The 7,500-nt window shown below is 40.9% G+C and overlaps 1 protein-coding gene and 1 long non-coding RNA gene across 3 annotated transcripts in view; both read right to left on the reverse strand.

The window, feature by feature from the left end:
• The window catches only part of LMO1 (LIM domain only 1), a 69,277-nt gene extending 66,108 nt beyond the window's left edge, over positions 1–3,169 (reverse strand). The window contains exons 1-2 of one of the 2 annotated variants that reach the window (XM_033006852.2): positions 3,134–3,169; positions 1–56 (exon numbers count right to left, since the gene is read on the reverse strand). The exon at positions 1–56 is cut by the window's left edge and continues 3 nt beyond it. The gene's annotated coding sequence lies outside the window, so the exon portion shown is untranslated. Of the gene's footprint in view, positions 57–1,339; positions 1,685–3,133 lie in introns of those variants that run through there. The other variant, XM_033006853.2, reaches the window with a different exon arrangement.
• A 2,776-nt stretch (positions 3,170–5,945) lies between these two features.
• LOC116965070 overlaps positions 5,946–7,500 on the reverse strand; it is a 4,657-nt gene continuing 3,102 nt past the window's right edge. Inside the window, exon 3 of the long non-coding RNA XR_004409122.2 lies at positions 5,946–6,081. This is a non-coding gene — a long non-coding RNA (uncharacterized LOC116965070). The remainder of the gene's footprint in view (positions 6,082–7,500) is intronic.

Below are 7,500 nucleotides of genomic sequence, written 5' to 3' on the forward strand. Positions count from 1 at the left end.
GCTCGTGTCAGAAGAGAGTGACCGCGGGCCTGACCTTATACCGCAATTCAGCAGTCCTGTAAAGGAGGGAAATCACAAGTGCTCTAAAAAGTTATGTTCACACAGAACATGGGCTGCAGTTCAAAAGACCACTTAAATACATACCTGAGATCTACATACCTCAATTATTTCTAAACTCCTGCTTGACCTACTTAACTTTTCTGCCTAGACATTGTAAAAATAAATCTCTTGATTCTGTTACTAAGTTTTGTGTGAATGTTAAATATTTTTGTAAATATAGGCTACTTTTTATATAAAAGAAAACCAGTGTGTTAAATATCTAGCATTTCCTTTAATAGAGGAAAAATGGCAAAACTTCAGAAATGCTACCTCTAGAGAATGAGTTCTTTAACACTATGATATAAGGCTGGCACTTTAAGCCATTAGACTTTACAGTCTTTAATGACCTTTTAGAGAAATTTACAGGAGATAAATTAGCCATTCAGAAGTTTTGCTGCTGCCCTCCATAGCACAAAGTTGAAAAGAAAAATATTTTTTTTTCAAAAATAAAAGTAGCAAGACTTAAATTCTTGGTCTGCTTCTGGTTTCAAAGGACATTTAACGGGCAGATTTTGCCCCTGCCCTGAACAGCTCAGATGCAAAGAACTCCATGAGGAAGCAGCATCAGAAAGGTTTTGTGAGTGGGTATCAGTTACTGGAGGATCAGGTTGGGTTTGACGCACTGCAGATCCATCGGCCTCTCCCCCGTACCAATACACCTGGGGAGAAGGGCAGGTCTAAGGCAGAGGAATTGATGACCCAAGTGAGTGGCTTTAGAGGAGGCCCAGACTGGAGCTGGCACAGGCTGGCTTCCCCTGGGCTCCAGAGAAAGTGCGCTTAGAGGAGATACATCTTTTCCAGGAGAAGACTCCTTTCTCATTCTACTCAAAACATTCCCAGGTTCAAGTGAGATGTGTTCTTCCACTTGTTTGGTCAATCAGTTCTCAACAGTGACATAAAATTTCAATTCATACTGAAGTCAAGCAAAAGTTCAGGCAAGCACCTTTAGCCCAACCTCTTTAGCAAGCCAACACATGGACTCTGACTCTGTCAGCTCTTCACACAGCAGTATCTGTGCAGAGTTTCTAGAGTCCTTTAAAGCAGGAAAGAATCCTTAACACCCCCTCTCCAAACCAAACTAAAACCACCTCAAACTTTATGAGTAAATTCTGCTGACAGTGTTTCTATAATGTATCTCACTTTCATCTGGACCCATAACTGACTTTTCTGTATATCCTTCTCCAAAATTCATTGCTACTACAATGATTTCCTGCAGATAGTCCTGCCTTTTATTCCTTACCTTGGTGGATGTGGTAGATAGACCTGAGAGACAAAGCTGGCATCCACACATCTGCCTCAGTTGTTTTATGAAGGAATCCAGTGAGACAGTGTCTGGTTCTGGAGTGACTCATGGAGCTCTCGGGCTCGTTGCCACATCCACTGTTATGATCAGAGCTTATTGCTCCCAGCCTGATGTCAAGCAGAGACTAATCACATGTGAGATGGGTGAACAGGGGGAGAGCCATGGAGCTGGCTCTTTGTAATCTGTTACTATCAGTTCTTCTTTATGCTGCAGCAGCACACAGTGGTCCCAGTCATGGAGACTACAACATATTGTCCAAAAATCCCAGCGCCTTTCTTCAGTAAGATACTTTCTTTCTTTACTGTCTTGCTGCTGAAGAGACCAGGCAGAAATGTCACAGAATAGGCAGAGATGTAAAAACATGGATTGAAAATACAAAATGCAATGTCAGGACTCATGTTTCTTTGTGATAAAAATATCCTAATACACTGCCTGTGTCCCCCCGTGTTTTGTGGTTCCTTCTGACTCTACTTGCTGTGCACCACATTTGTCAGGTCTTCATAGCGTCATTCTAACAACATATCATCTAAAAACATTGATTCCATAGGAAAATGGCTTCTTGCACAATAGCAGTAGGTGCACACAAAGGATATGGAATGGCTGCTGAACACACAATGGAGGAATTCCAGCTACTCCCATGTCACACAGTCAGCAAGTGTCTGTTGCGTTGGACCATAGTTTGTACATGATTTCATCAGCATCTAATTCAGTCTGAATCTAATGGTGATAATCTTCTTGATCCATTAATGTATGAGAAAACACATCCACAAACCAAACAGATTAATATTTTGCTTTTTTTTTTTTAAATAAACCCATCCTGTGAAATTACAAAATTTCTTTCCCAATCCAAAGACAGAAACAAGTTCAATGAAGATGAAAGTTACTGAAGATCTTCTGATAAAAGCAGGCAAGTGGAGGCTCTAATGAAGGCATACACTATAGTGCACATCTTGCCAAGGTTTCTTAATGAATAATATGTGCACTCAGATGAGAATAATATTGATTGAGGTCTGCAGAGAAAGTTGTCTAGGAAAAATTTTTTATTCTAGGAGCAGAGTCCTTTTTGGAAGATTTTGATCTTTTCCTGCTGCAACCTTTCTCCTCCCCTCTCTTTGTGCTACCCAAAGCAACTGACAGTCAAAAAATGAAAAGCCTGCCCTGCATCTAATGTATCTATCAGATTCAGAAAGAAATTTATATACCGGTACTAAGAATGGCTGCACCATTCTCCTTAGCTGGTAGAGGGCACAGCAGTGTGTAATTAGGACTGGATTACTTTACTCAGAACTGGAGCAGAGAGCAGATGTCATGCATTAATATTGGCATTTGATTCCACACATTTTCTCTGCCATGTTTGCAAAAACAATTTACCTTCCTATCTTGGATCTTGCCTTGCGTTTATCTTCAGGTTGTTGTAATGCAAACAAAAAGCCACCAGTGGCAGTACGAAAGTACATGTAGAAGGACAGGCCCATACAGAGTGGATAGAGTTTATGATTTAATTCTTAACATAAAATATCAAGTTATTTTCTGATTATGTTGATTAGATTAATATGGCTGGTATGTTCTACTAGACGCCAGCTCAGACACAAGAGGTCATGACATTATAATGCATTTGTTAACATAAGCTAACAATAAAGAAAGATACACCTTATTCCAAATTAATGTTAGCAGTCACTATTTGGAGTACGTATGAGAGATGCATCTCTCTATAGCCAACTTTTTCTTCACCTGTTTTTCCACACAGGGGCCTTCAGTTTTGATTTTGCTCCAGTTCAGTGTTTCATATACAGAATCCTTCCAGAGGGCCTACAACAAAATTTCATGCTGTTAAAAATATTGGCCCCAATTCTGAACTGCAGCCAGCTTGCATTTGAAGCAGCTTTATGGCTGCAGCTGGGTTCTGGAGGTTTCTTAGGAGTAAAAGATGATCTGCCTTAATTTAGGAGTATCCAGAGGCTGATTACAATGGTCCGTACTACAGCAGCACAGAATAACCATAATATACCAGGCAGCATGCAGCCCAGCAGAGTGATGCTGACAAACCCGAGTTTCATATATATGGATGCAACTCAAAGAGAGTAACTACTGAAGCTCTGTTGCAGTGGTGTATTTGGCCCCAAGACACACCATTTGCTTTACTTAGTGATGGAGGATGCACATCAGACTCAGAACTGTAACTCCCATTTGCAGGTGGTAACACTAGTTTGTACCACACAGGGCATTACCTACTCAGATGCTTTGGGAAGAGCATCAAACTCTTATTTCCAGACCTATGTAAACTCACTTCTGCTGCCTTTGCTCTCTTGTGATGCCAGCCAATGGGGAAGGGGTGTGTGTGTGTGTGTGTGTGTGGGGGGGGGGGGGGGGGGGGGGGGGTGTGATGGCTATAGCAGGGTCACAGCTGACAGACTGGAAGATTTTGTGCTTGTAGACCACTGAGTCCATTCCCCATGAAAAATTGTCCCTTTTTTTGCCTACTCCCTGTACGCAATAGTGGCAACTCCCCTAGTCCTAAAGACGGGTTATATGTTTGATACCTTAACAAAATGACAGATTACCTTACCAAATCACGAAAAGACCACTGAAATCAGATGGGCAGGTTCACATTCTTCTGGTCCATCAGCAAATGACAGAAGTGCAAGAGCTGCTATCCTAAAACAAGAAAATAACTGGAGTGAAGTGGTAGTGCTTGCCACAGTTCTCTTTAAGCAGGTGAGAAACTCAGTCTGAAAGCTGTAAAGATAACTACAGAAATGATATCATTCTCTCAGAGAGAGCTAGAAAAGCTTCTCTGCTTGCAGGGAGGTCAAGAAGTGAGAGCCCAGTGGATCATTTGTTGCGTTTTTAATGCTTTATGGCTCAGGGTCAGTCAGAAATCCCTATCCTAAGGTCATGGTTGGGGCAGTCTGGAAAACAATCTTGTTTCTTTTCTGTTACTGGCAAGGCCTTGCTCAGGCTCTGCTATTTCTCTCTCTCACAGCAGATTATTACAGCCCACTCCTCCTGCTCATTATGCTATGGTTAAATTCACCCTAGGCAGTGACATTCAGCTTCTCCAGGATCATGGCAGCCCAAAGGACATTCCCTGTAGCATCCCATAGTGTTGCAATACGATGCAACAAATAGCCAACCAAAGCTAACCCTGGGCAGCTTCAGGGGAGTAAAATTCCTTACCATGCCTGTTGATAAGCAAGCACTAATACTTGTTATTAGCTTCATTTTTAAATAGCATCAATGAGGCAGAATGAGGAGCATGGATAGCAGCAAACTTGTCTGTTAGCTAAGTAACGAATCCTACTTCCACTGCACTAGCCACCTTGCCACTGCAGCCGTGTGGCTATACTTGACATGTGTGGAACCAGGGATAATCATCTGTCTCCTAACCTGCTTAGGAGATGGTTTGACTTAGAATAAGCTGAGAGGCACAGTTTAGAGGGCCTGCTAATGACTACATCTGTTTTAAATAGACATATTTTGACTACACCTTCCATGCATACCAGTCATTGGAGTCAAGCGATCACTTAAAAATGCTGAGATACAACTCTGCAGTATTTTACAATGGATTTAATAGCTAAGCCTTAAAAGAAAAAACACTGCCATACAAACACACAGCTGAAGCACAGGCATTTAATGAACACCACTCACTGCTTAAATGTGAACTGCAACACTCTTGCAAATGATATATAATACCTTGCATTGCTAGTATATCAAATTTGCATAAATATATCTCAAATATCTATAAATCAATAGATATAAGCATGCATTTAAAAGTGAGTATCAAAAGTGCATTACACAGAGTTCTTACACACTCTTTAATTAATTCAAATAATCACATTTTTCCTTATTAAATTAAACATTATATGGATAAAATATAACTTGCCATCAATTCTAAGCACTAAAATACTGTTAGAAAGGAACACTACTGCCAAAAAATCTAAGAGAACATGCCCATAGAAGAACACTTAACTGAAATGTAGCTGTAAGATCTAACGCCATGGAATGACTAACAATAATGTATATATTACTTTTAAACAAGCAAGCAATTTTGGATAACTTTCCACTTCTTTGTCTGGTACTCTAGTTTCAGCCTAGTGAGCTACAACTGTGCAGGATAAGCAGAAAGCAGCAAAAGAGCCTTCTAACCCTCTTGCACATCTGAAAAAGGTCTCCTCAGAAGCAAGGATAAATCCTTATTTCCTCCAGCTGCTTATTTACTGGTGCTTCCCTGCCCTCATTTATTTAGAGCTAAAAAACTAACATCAACAGTCATCCCTCAGTTTTTTAAACTCTTTCCAACTAAGAATCCTCTTATCAAAAGGTACGAAGAAGCACTGAGGAGAGCTGTAAAGTTTGGAACAAATTTCTTGGTCAGTTCCACTTTAAAGCTTTTACATACCTGCCCGAAAGACAGTGATTAAAGTTTTTAAAGAGTACAGAGATTTTTACACAGAGTAGTATGACGCTCAGAACCAATGAAATGTCATCCTAAGTATTTAACAGAAGCATTTTTTTATACACAAGGAATCAGTTAAGTGGAAGGTGCCAAATTAAACCTACGTTTGAATTTTGCCGTTGACTTAATTTCAAGAGTTTATGCATTGTAATTTAAGAATCATTTCAGAAAGCTCTCAGTAGAACAGTCTCTGCTGAGTTGGCTTCAGGAGCACTGCAGAAGTCTGAAAAAAGAAAACACACAAGGGAAATCTGACATACTCAAGAGCAAATAAGTGCAAATAACAACAACAAAAGTGCTGCAATTAAGCCCAAAATAATGCAGGTGGCATCACATGAGGGGGTCTCAGTCAAGAGAGACTCAGCCTGCACAAGGACATTAAGTGAGTCTGTTCTGTTTTCAGGCAAGAGCAATAAAACCCAGGTTTTTCTTTCTCCAACATGTGACAAGTTAATTTGCCACATGTAATAACATGATATAATGATTCACAAACCCTTTCTTTGATGAATACATTTCTCAATCAAATATGCCTTGGACAAATTCTGGGGAGAAGAGGATATAATAAAACTTCTGGGAATTGAGGCAGGATGTCTTCCAGCTAAAGCACTAGACTGGAACTAGGGAAACTTGGAACTTATTTCAGGTCTGGTATATGTTTTCCATCCAACTTCTAGCAAGTCTTGGGCACCAAAGCAAAAGTCAGGTGGCTGATAACATTTTTCATAAATGTCTAGGTGCTCTTGGCACAAACATTAATTTAGAAAATAGAGGCTAGATGAGTAAATAGACATAAACTAGGCTAACCCAACCGTGGCCACTCATCCCCATGATCTCTTCTGGAAGGGTTGTTGTTGTCATTATGTATTTATGTATCTACTTATGTGGATTATGTCAGTGACTGGGGCTAAGGAATGGTCCAATAACTAGAGCACAGCTTCAAGGGCAGCCCTTAGCACGTTGAAGGGAAAGAGCAGGAATGGGCTGGCTTTGCTGATCACGTGACTGATGTGTAGCTCCTCAGAGCTACGTACCCCACAATGCAAGCAGGCCTACATTTGACATAAAATGTAGTAGCTGCCATCTTTCTTCAAAATGTGGGAAAACAGCTTGACTTCTCTTTCTTGTAATAAAATACACTGGCATGACCCCTGAGATCACTCCCTGGCAGATGGGAGAGCTGGTATAATTCTTTCATGTGCCCGAGCAGATGTCACCTGGACCAACTAACTAACCAAATAGTCTTTTCTGGCTTAGGGTGTGCTCTTGCAACTTCTCCTGTTTAATTTATGTGTAATCATTAATAAATCATTGGGCTGGAGGAGAAAGCATTAGTCCAGGTGATGGAATAGGTTACTCATCCTGGTTTCCACTCCCCGTTTTGCAGATTCTGTTTGTGTTTTACGTTAAACAGTCTTTGGCTAATATGTCACCACTGGCATTGGGGTTTGACCCCACACCACCCTCCTGACTAGAAAACAAGGTCTTTTTCTCCCCTTCTCTGTGTTTGCATCCGTGATGGTTTAAATAGGGAGAGCTCCATTCAGAAGAAGGATGGAGAAAGTCCTTCCTCCGAGGATGCTTAATAGCCCAGGGAGGAGGGTCTCCCCTGGGAGGTGCAGGTTTGGGCAGCTCAGGAGGAAGG

This window comes from Tyto alba, unplaced genomic scaffold (assembly GCF_018691265.1).
Source record: "Tyto alba isolate M040663 unplaced genomic scaffold, T.alba_DEE_v4.0 Super-Scaffold_8, whole genome shotgun sequence".
In the NCBI taxonomy this organism is placed as follows: domain Eukaryota; kingdom Metazoa; phylum Chordata; class Aves; order Strigiformes; family Tytonidae; genus Tyto; species Tyto alba.